Genomic DNA, 10,740 nt, shown 5'->3' with positions numbered 1-10,740 from the left:
TTAAGTGGTTCACTTGGGCTCTCTCTTGTTTGTTCATATATGCCTGAAGTGATATGAACTTCCCTCTTATCACTGCTTTTGCTGCATCCCATAGATTCTGATATGTCGTATTGTCATTTTCATTAGTCTGTATATATCTTTTGATCTCTGCACTTATTTCTTCTTTGACCCATTCATTTTTTAAAAGTATGTTGTTTAGTTTCCACATTTTTGTGGGATTTTTTCCCTCTTTTTTGCAGTTGAATTCTAGTTTAAGGCTTTATGATCAGAAAATATGCTTGGTACAACTTCAATTTTTCTGAATTTGCTGATGTTGTTTTTGTGGCCCAACATATGGTCAATTCTTGAGAATGATCCATGTACACTGGAGAAAAGTGTATACTCAGTCACTTTGGGATGAAATGTCCTGTAGATGTCTATCATATCCAGGTGCTCTAGTGTTTTGTTTAAGGCCACTATGTCTTTGTTGATTCTCTGTTTGGATGACCGATCTAGAGCCGTCAACGGTTTATTGAGGTCTCCAATTATGATTGTGTTTTTGTCAGTTTTTGTTTTAAGATCAATAAGTAGCTGTCTTATATATTTTGGTGCTCCTTGGTTTGGTGCATATATATTAAGAATTGTTATGTCTTCTTGATTCAGTGTCCCCTTAGCCATTATGAAATGGCCATTTTTGTCTCTGAGTACTTTTCCTGTCTTGTAGTCAGCATTATCCGATATGAGTATTGCTACACCTGCTTTTTTTTGGATGTTATTTGCTTGGAGTATTGTTTTCCAGCCTTTCACTTTGAATTTGTTTTTATCCTTGTTACTTAGATGAGTTTCCTGTAGGCAGCATACAGTTGGATTTTCTTTTTTAATCCATTCTGCTACTCTGTGCCTTTTTATTGGTGAGTTTAATCCATTTACATTTAGTGTAATTATTGATACTTGTGAGTTCCCTATTGCCATTTTATATCTTGCTTTCTGTTAGTTTTGTGTCTTGTTTGATCCTTCTCTTTCGTTTTTCTATCTTTTGTTTTTATTTGGTTGTATTCCATACATCTTTCCTCTGTTGCTATCTTTTTTATCTCATGTGCTTCTGTGGTGGTTTTTTCAATGGTGGTTACCTTTGAGTAATGAAAAGAGTTCCTACCCTGTTCATTGTAGTGAACTATTTTGTGAGTACTTTTGCACTCCATCGTCCTTTGCTACTGTTAATCTCCATCTTCTCCCCCTCTTTCTTTTTGTTGTTGTCACAGTTTAAATTTGGTTTTATTGTGTTCTTCTTGGAGCTTTTACTTGTGGCTCTGTTTTTTTTTTGTTCTTTGTATCTGATTGGAGAACCCCCTTTAGTAATTCCTGGAGTGGGGGTTTTCTGATGATAAATTCCCTCATCTTTTCTGTATCTGTGAATGTTTTTATTTCTCCTTCATATTTGAAGGATAGCTTTGATGGGTATAGTATTTGTGGCTGAAAGTTCCACTCTTTCAGGACTTTAAATATTGGGGTCCACTCTCTTCTAGCTTGTAGAGATTCTGCTGAGAAATCTGATGATAATCTAATAGGCCTTCCTTTATATGTTGTATTCTTCTTTTCCCTGGCTGCCTTGAGAATTTTTTCTTTGCTGTTGGTTTGTGTCAATTTCATTATGATATGCCTTGGAGTAGGTTTGTTGGGGTTAAGAAAACTCGGAGTTCTGTTTGCTTCTTGAACGTGAGGCTTTAGTTCTTTCCACAGGCTTGGGAAGTTCTCATCTATTATTTGTTTGAGTATGTTCTCCATTCCATTTTCTCTCTCTTCTCCCTCTGATATACCTATTATTCTTATGTTATTCTTTTTGATGGAGTCAGATAATTCTTGTAGGGCTATCTCTTTTTTTTTAATATTTGAGTCTCTTTCTTCTTCTCTCTGTTGTGCCTCAAGTTGCTTGTCTTCTATTTCACTAATCCTCTCTTCTATCTGACCTGTTCTATTAGCTAAGCTTGTTACTTCATTTTTCAGCTCGTGAATTGAGTTTTTCATCTTTGTTTGATTTGTTTTTATAGTTTCAATTTCCTTGGACATATATTCTTTGTGTTTATTGAGTTGTTTTCTGAGCTCCCTAAATTGCCTTTCTGTGTTTTCTTGAATATCTCGGAGGACTTTTAGGATTTCTATCTTGAATTCTCTGTCATTTAGCTCCAAGGTTTCCAGTATATTAAATTTTTTCTCCATAGATTTTTCCTCATCTAGCTGTGTTACCTCTTTCTTTTGTATCCATGATATTCGCTTTTCTCTTCCTTAATGGCATCTGAGGGTGGTTTTGTTGATAGTATTAATGAGATTTAATAAAGAATAAAAAGTTAAAAAAAATAAAAATAATAATAAAAAAATAAAAAATCGAAAAGAGTTGTTTTTTTTAAAAAAATAATAATGAAATAAAGAAAAATAAAATAAAATAAAAAGTTTTTTTAAAAAGAAATTATCCCCCCCCCTTCTTTTTTCCTCTCCTATCCTCTCCCCTCTTTCTTGAGAAAATCTTGTGGTGAACTGTGAATTATAATGAACAATGCCTGTGATGGAGGGCCTGAATTGGGGAAAAGTAATAAAGGGGCAAAAAAAAAAAAAAGAAAAAGAAAAAAAAAGAAAAAAGAGAAAAAAAAAAGAGCGTATGGACCCACAAAAAGAAAATAAGGAAAAAATTTGGGTCAAGAATAAAATGATTTGCTTTTAGGTGTTGGTTGTCTAACAGTTATGATGAGAGGAATAAGAGGAAAATGGAAAAAATGGGGGGACAGATTAAAAAATTACTATTGTATTTAGTGGAACAGGAACTAGATAATATGGAGAGCCAGGGATGGGAGCACTGCTAGTGAGTTAAAATGGTGAAGTAAAAACCCCCCAAAATGCCACAAACATAAGTTTGAGTCCCAGATAAGATAATTTGTTTGTTATTGATGTTTGAATGAGAGGAGATGTAAAGGAGAAAGGAAGAAACTAATATAGAGGGAGAAAAGAAAGAGAGAGAGAGAAAAAAAGAGGGAACCACTAAAAGAAGAAAAAAAAGGAGAGAGAGAGAGAGAGAGAGAGAAAGTTAAGGGTTTTGGAGTGCAACCCTCATAGAGAGAAAGGAAGAGAAGAGAAAAGATAATGGGAGATGTAACACTTATGGGTAGTGTAGTTCAAGGAGAGGAGATAGTAAGACAGGCAGAGAGTTAATCGGCCAAATTGGAGGAGGAAAAAAAGTATCAAGAATGAAGATAAGAGAAACAAACGAACAAATATAATAAAATGGGGTAGGTTATAAAGTCTGCAGATTATTCTTGATTTTGAGAGGTTATCTTCTTGCTTTTTCTTTTCTCTCCCTCTTCCTGGTCAGTGACTCTGTACCCCGGGTTCTGCCCCTTTGGCATGCTCAGGTAGAGGTTTGCAGTTGATAAGTCTCTATGGCAATGTCATGTATTGTGCTTTAGTCTCGTTGGCAGTAGAGGCTCATTAGCATTTATAGGCTCCGACAGTGAGAGATTCCGTGTTCCTGGAGCCTTTCTCCTAGTCTTTCCTTCCTCAATTAGTAGCCTGATAATCCAGCTATGGGGTTGCTGCTGCCTCTGCCTAGATAGTAAGAGGCTCAAAGAGCTGGCAACTCCCCACTCTATTTCCACTCAGCACAGGGCTCTGGGTAAGGCTCAGTCATTCAGAGCTGCTAGCATAATCAGGCGGGCTTTCCACCCACTGAAAGACCTCTGGCTCTGCCACTCTGTCCGGTAACACAGGCGGGTGCCCACTTCCGGGGCGCTTGGAGGAAACTCTCACTCACTGTCTGCGACCAGGATATCCGGCCAGCAGTCTCACACTCTGAGTGAATCCCCCAACCGCAGGGAAAAGTTGCAGCGTTGGAATTGAGTCTCGCTCCGTCCCCGTGCGTGGTTTTTGCAAGGCGCTGGGGCGGCCCGAGATTCCGCTTTGGCCCACACAAAGGCCCCTGACTCTGCCCCTCTGTGCGATATCACGGGCGCGCACTGCCGACGCACTCGGAGGAATCTCTCATTCACTATCTGCGCACGCAAACCCGGATATGAGGTCAGCCGCGTTTCCCTCTGAGTGAAACCCCGCCCACACGGAAAATCTCCACCATTGGAATTAGTTCTCACTCCCTCCCGTGCGTGGCTTTCCCAGGGCACTGGGGCTGCCCAGAGACTCTGCCCTCGGCCCACAGAAAAGCCTCTGACCCTGCCTCTCTGTGGGGCAACACGGGCACCTACTCCTGGGGCTTAGGAAGAAATCTCTCGCCCACTAACTGCGCGCACGCCGACCAGGAGACCGGGTAAAATGGCCGCTCTGCTTGTCTTTCTTTGTTTGGGTTTGGCGCGAGTGTTAGCTTGTATTGCCCGGGGTTCCACAGGATCAGATTTTCCTCGGCTTGGATCTCTGTGCCACAGCCTGGTTCGGCCGTTTGTTCCGCGGCGGCCTGGATCTATTCACCCCCTTTGCCTGCCTCAGTTTCTATATTCACAGTTACCAGAGAAAGCCGCCCTGTTTAGGTTAGTGAGGAAGGCGGAGCATTTCTTACTCCCTATTTCCTTCGGGGTTTGGTTACATATTTAGCCAATTTTTCACTCAACCATACCTTTGGGTGTATTGCGAAGCATCTGGAGGCTCCAAGTATAGGTTTTTCTGTTTCTGGTTGAAGATCTTGTTGAGTTTTGGGGGAGATTTATCGGTATCGCTTCCTACCCCGCCATTACTCTCTGTATTGGTTATTCTTACACCGAGTTTGTAATCTCTCTGATCTTTTGTAAGATGTCTGAGGGAGAGGACCGATTTTATATTCCTTCAGACTGACAGCAATTTATGCCAGTTTTCATTTAAAAATTCAACCTTTTTCAACTAAATTAAGTACAACCTTGTCATATAATAAATGTTTATATACATTGAGACCTAGTTCCAGATTCATTAAATGAATAATAATTGAGCATCTTCTATGTGCCATAACATGCTAGGAATATATTTTATTCTTTTAGCTCTAAGTCTTTATAATTTAATTATTAACCCATGTTGATATTATTAAAATATTGCTATTTAGACCCTCTGTGGTAAAGTGTCCACCTGGCATGAGGATGTCCTAGGTTTGATTCCTGGTCAGGGCACACAGACGAAGCACCCATCTGCTTCTCCACCCCTCCCCCTCTCTCTTCTCTCTCTCACTCTCTCTCTCTTCCCCTCCTGCAGCCATGGGTCATTTGAAGTGAGTTGGCCCCAGGGGCTGAGGATGGCTCTATGGCCTCTGCCTCAGGGCTCAGAAGAGCTTGGTTGCTGAACAATGGAGCAATGCCCTAGATGGGCAGAGCATCGCCCCTAGTGGACTTGCCGGGTGGATCCTGGTTAAGGTGCATGCAGGAGTCTATCTCTGTCTCCCTTCCTCTCACTGAATTAAAATATATATATATATATATACGATATATATATCGTATATATATATATTATTTAATGTCTTGTTTCACTTAGTGTTTAATTCTCCATTCAATTTTATTTACTACAGTTGTTTTGAAACCACTCACTTTCACCTGGTTTCATTATTCCTTCATTTTTTCATTTGAACACTTTCACTTTCTTAGACTTGTTTCCATGTAAGTGCACATCTATTTCCATACCTCTGTGGAAACCCCAAAGTGAAACCCTTGCTCTTCTGGGTCATACAGTATAACAGAGATGTCAGAGAACATGAAATAAATGTGTGTTTAGATAATGTCCTCGGACAGAATTATATGAAGAAAGTTATTCAGTATAAATGGATAGAACTGTCACCGTGTGGGCAGGATTTATAAAGGATGGTCTGTGGAGGTTTTTGCATGTTGGATGAAGACCAGGACCAGAGTGGGGCCACTGCGTGTGTCACAAAAGAGATCAAAATCTAATGCTGCCAAATAACAGAAAAGGATGCTACATAAGAAAAGGCAGAGGGGGCTAACCCAAGTTGTTTTGAAAGAATTTACATTGGTTAGAGATAAGGAGGTGGGTGAGGGCGGCAGTTTCAGGATAGGTACACAGGAAGAAATATTTTATTTATTTATTTATTTTTCTGTATTTTTCTGAAGCCGGAAACGGGGAGAGACAGTCAGACTCCCGCATGCACCCGACCGGGATCCACCCGGGACGCCCACCAGGGGGCGACGCTCTGCATTGGTTACAGGCAATAGTACGGAAAGTTCATGCCCACGCAGAATGATCTAGTGGTCACTACAGAAGTTGATTCAAAGTTGCAACACACATTCAGAAATAACTGTCTTTGGTTAGCTGGCCCACAGCTTTTAGCTGGTTAATTACTGCTGTCTTTTGCTTTCATTCTCTGGCACCACTGTTATTTAATTTAGGACATCTCAAAAATTTTCCCTTTTTACTTGTTTGAGGTCTCTGTTCAAATGTCAATTTGTTTGCAGATCTTGCTCACAGACCCATGAAAAACAGAACACACTAGTCCCTCCCTCCTACAGTCCTGCTCGCCTTTTCATACCGTTTGCCACCATCTGAAATCATTTACTATTTTATCACTTGTTTCTACATTCATTCTCCCACACTGAATTGCAGAGGCTTTTGTTCTTCCGCACCCTATTCCCACAGCCTGGACAGTGTCTAAAACATGGTCAGTGTTCAGTTTCTATTCCTAAGGCATGAAGAAATTCTCATTAAAATTGTAAAATACATGAACTCCTCAGAGACATAGTTCATTGGGACAGATATTCCATACCAGAGGTGGCGTTAGATATTCCCTAAAGGGGACTGTATCCATACATAAAATATTAATTTTCATGTCTGACTGAAAGTATAAATTGCAGCATTTCAAATATGTCAGTAATGCAAGTTTGTGTGAAAATTACTCATGGTACTTTCATCTTTCTTGATAGATACTTATCTCCACCACATACAACCAATGAACCTTACACAAATTTCAGACTTTCTTCTCCTGGGACTGTCAGAGGCACCAGAACTGCAGCCCCTTGCATTCGGGCTCTTCCTGTCCATGTACCTGATCACTGCGTTGGGAAACCTGCTCATCATCCTGGCCGTCAGCTCAGACTCCCACCTCCACACGCCCACGTACTTCTTCCTCTGCAACCTGTCCCTGGTGGACATCTGCTCCACCTCCACCACCATCCCGAAGATGCTGCTGAACATGCAGACTCAGAGCAGAGTCATAACCTATGAAGGCTGCATCACTCAGATGTACTTTTTCATGCTCTTTGCAGTTTTAGATGACTTTATCCTGACTGTGATGGCCTATGACCGCTTTGTGGCCATCTGTCACCCCTGCACTACGTGGTCATCATGAACCCTCGGCTCTGTGGACTGCTGGTTCTGGTATCCAGGATCATGTGTATCCTGAATTCCTTACTACAAAGCTTACTGGATTTATGACTGTCCTTCTGCACAGACTTGGAAATCCATCACTTATCTGTGAACTCAATCAGCTGATCAAACTTGCCTGTTCTAACACTTTTCTTAATAACATGGTCATGTATGCTGCAGCTCTCCTGCTGGGAGGTGGCCCTTTCGCTAGGATCCTTTACTTTTACTCTAAGATAGTGTCCTGCATACATGGAATGTCATCAGCTCAGGGGAAGTATAAAGCATTTTTTTCTTGTGTGTCTCACCTCTTGGTTGTCTCCCTATTTTACTGTACATTGCTCGCATGTACCTCAGCTCTGCTGTCACCCACAGCTCACACTCAAGTGCAACAGCCTAGGTGATGTACGCCGTGGTCACACCCATGCTGAACCCCTTCATCTACAGTCTCAGGAACAAAGACATCAAACAGGCTCTGAAAGCAGTTTGTAGGAAACTACAAACTAGCCAAGTGCCCTAAGATGGAAGAAATGCCCGTGATTGCAGAGGCAAAGGCTCAGAGTCAGATGTTGTGATTATTTTCAGACTGTGGAAATAGATGAGTTAAGAACTTGCTCTTTTTATTTATTTCCTGGACTTTCTATTTCTTTGACCTCATCTTCTCTATTCAATTTATGTAACTCAATTAAGCTTTCTGTTCTCTCAGATATCCAATGGCTTTTCTCTTTATCTTCCTACTTCCCAAATTTATTTTCATCATGGATCAGAAATATTTGGATAATTTTATTTACCTAATGAAATATCATGTATTTTTTAGAATAATTTTTCTCAAATGATATATATCATATAAAATAATTATTTTTTGCTAAAATAATCCTGAATTGTACTACTCCTATGGAAAACACTACACTTAATGACCATGGCAATTTATACAATTTTATGAGAGAGGAAAACTTGAGACCTTTCACTTTTGTGTCTGACATCCCTTTGTACATCACTATCTTAACTGCTCTTTCTAATATTGTAGACTCTAAGATATGGTGTGTTCAATAGCTGGTCACTGGGTTTTATTCTCCTCATGAGGATCCTATTCTATTTCAGGTCAGTGTTCACAATCTCAACCTTAGCCACTCTCAGAATGATTATCAAATACATGTCTCCAAGAGGACTCTTCATTGAAAGACAGATTTTGTTAAATAGGTTGACCTAACTCCACCTTAAAATCACAGATAAATTTCAATGTGTTGAAGCAAATTTTAAAATCACACATTGTATTACTATCCTCATGCTGTATATTTATTCATTGGAATATGGAGGAATGATGCCTGTTTGTAAAGAGGTTTGTTTATACATATGGTTGAAGATTGGTTGGTATTTATGTATGATCAAAGAATGACTCAAGAGAGAACTTGCATTCTTATTCAATCATGTAAATCAGGATGAACAGTTTTCCTACACAAACATGCATGTTCTTTAAACCTCTCCTGGTTACAGTGAAATTTAACCCCAATAAGAAATTTTAAATACAGTTGTCTGAAATAAAGTAAAATAACACAATAACCATGAATGCTGTATTTAAAATGAGAACAAATGCCAACAATAATTAGCAACAGATTATCATCATCCTCACTTCTGTTCATTTGATTATTGTATCAGTAAGCTATTGCTATATGAGAAACCATCCTAAAAGCAAATTATTTAATATAATGTCATTATTATCAAGTGAGAGTAGATGGTAGGGAGTTGTTCTGAGTTCTGTGAGTCTAAATTTTTTTTACACTTTTTTTTGTTTTTGTTTTGTATTTTTCTGAAGTGAGAAGCGAGGAGGCAGAAAGACAGACTCCCGCATGCATCCAACCAGGATCCACCCAGCATGCCCACTGGGGGGCGATGCTCTGCCCATCTGGCACATTGCTCTGTTGCAACCGGAGCCATTCTAGCACCTGAGGTGGAGGCCATGGAGCCATCCTCAGTGCCCAGGTCAACTTTTCTCCGATGGAGCCTTGGCTGCAGGAAGGGAGAAAGACAGGGAGAAAGGAGAGGGGGGAGGGGTGGAGAAGCAGATGGGCACTTCTCCTGCATGCCCTGGTGGGAATCAAACCTGGGACATCCACACACCAGACCAACACTCTACCACTGAGCTAATTGGCTAGGTCTCTTAATTTTTATTTTTAATTTATTGTGTTGACATGGTTTCCCACTCAGTATAACACCCTCTACACACTGCATTGTGTCCCCCCCATGCCCCATGCAAAGTCTCTTTCCACTTCCATTCAACCCCTTTGCTCTCCCTCTCCCCATCTCCACATCCCACTTTCCCTCTGGCTATTGCTACCCTGTTATCTGGGTATATGTTTTATGTATATATGATTTTCGCTAATCTGTTTCACCTTCTCTGATCCTGTCCCCTCTTCCCCCTTCCTTCTGACAGCTACCTCTGTTTCTAATTTTGTCCCTCAGTTTATTGTCTGTGAGTCTTTTTATGAGTCTATAATCAGCTGTGAGTCTCTACATGTATTTCTAAGGCTCCTTCATGGTGTTGAGGATGGCCATGGTGCTCTTCTCCCTTGAAGCAATATATGATCAGCTTACCCTATTTCTAAATCTACTTTTATCTTCTACTTTTAAAAAAGGGAGCATCAAAATGTGAATTGCTTTATTTCACTTCTACAGTTCCTATATCCATAACACCTTGCTTTTTTTCCAGGTAGAAGAGATGATACTTCTACCATTTCTCAATGCAAATCAGCTCCTCCTCCAATCCATGTATTGCCAGGCTTTCTTCCTTTTTAGTAATTTATTGAAGTGTAATCACATACTATAAACTGAATATTATTAAAATGTACAATTTGGTGAATAAAAGCCAGACAAAAATTATAGTCCATACCTCATGTTTCCACTTGTGTATAAGTCAAGAAAGTGCACAATAAACTTTTTTTCTTTTTAAGGTGAAAGTAGGGGAGATAATGAGGCAGACTCTCGCATGTGCCCTGACCAAGATGCACCCAGCAACCTTATCTGAGGCCAGTGTTTGAATCAACTATGCTATTTTTAGCACCTGAGGCTGATGTGCTCCAATGGAACTACTCTCAGTGTGTGGGGCCATGCTCCCAAGCAAGCCACTGGCTGTAGGAGGGGAAGAGGGAGACAAGGGTGGAGGAGAAGCAGGTGATTGCTTCTCCTATGTGCCCAGGCTGGGGATTGAACCTGGGACATTCATATGCTAGGCTGACACTCTATCCATTGAGCCACTGGCCAGGGCCACACAAATTTTAATGGCTTCTTAATGTTATTGTTAGACAATTAATATATCTAAGCCTCAATATTCTTATCTCAGAAGGTAATGTAGGATAGTAAACATAACTTCAGATGAATGTTGCAAGAAATAAATGAGATATGTGGACATTTTGTTGAGTCCAAATAAAAGGTTCAAAGGTA

The 10,740-nt window shown here is 40.2% G+C and overlaps 1 pseudogene; it reads left to right on the top strand.

The window, feature by feature from the left end:
• The first annotated feature begins 6,886 nt into the window (after window positions 1-6,886).
• Window positions 6,887-7,822, top strand: LOC136319359 (olfactory receptor 7A17-like; annotated as a pseudogene).
• The last annotated feature ends 2,918 nt before the right edge of the window (window positions 7,823-10,740 follow it).

The sequence above is a fragment of the Saccopteryx bilineata genome, chromosome 1, assembly GCF_036850765.1.
Source record: "Saccopteryx bilineata isolate mSacBil1 chromosome 1, mSacBil1_pri_phased_curated, whole genome shotgun sequence".
Taxonomy (NCBI): domain Eukaryota; kingdom Metazoa; phylum Chordata; class Mammalia; order Chiroptera; family Emballonuridae; genus Saccopteryx; species Saccopteryx bilineata.
Note: the sequence above shows the minus strand (reverse complement) of the source record. Positions and strands in the feature narration are given on the sequence as shown.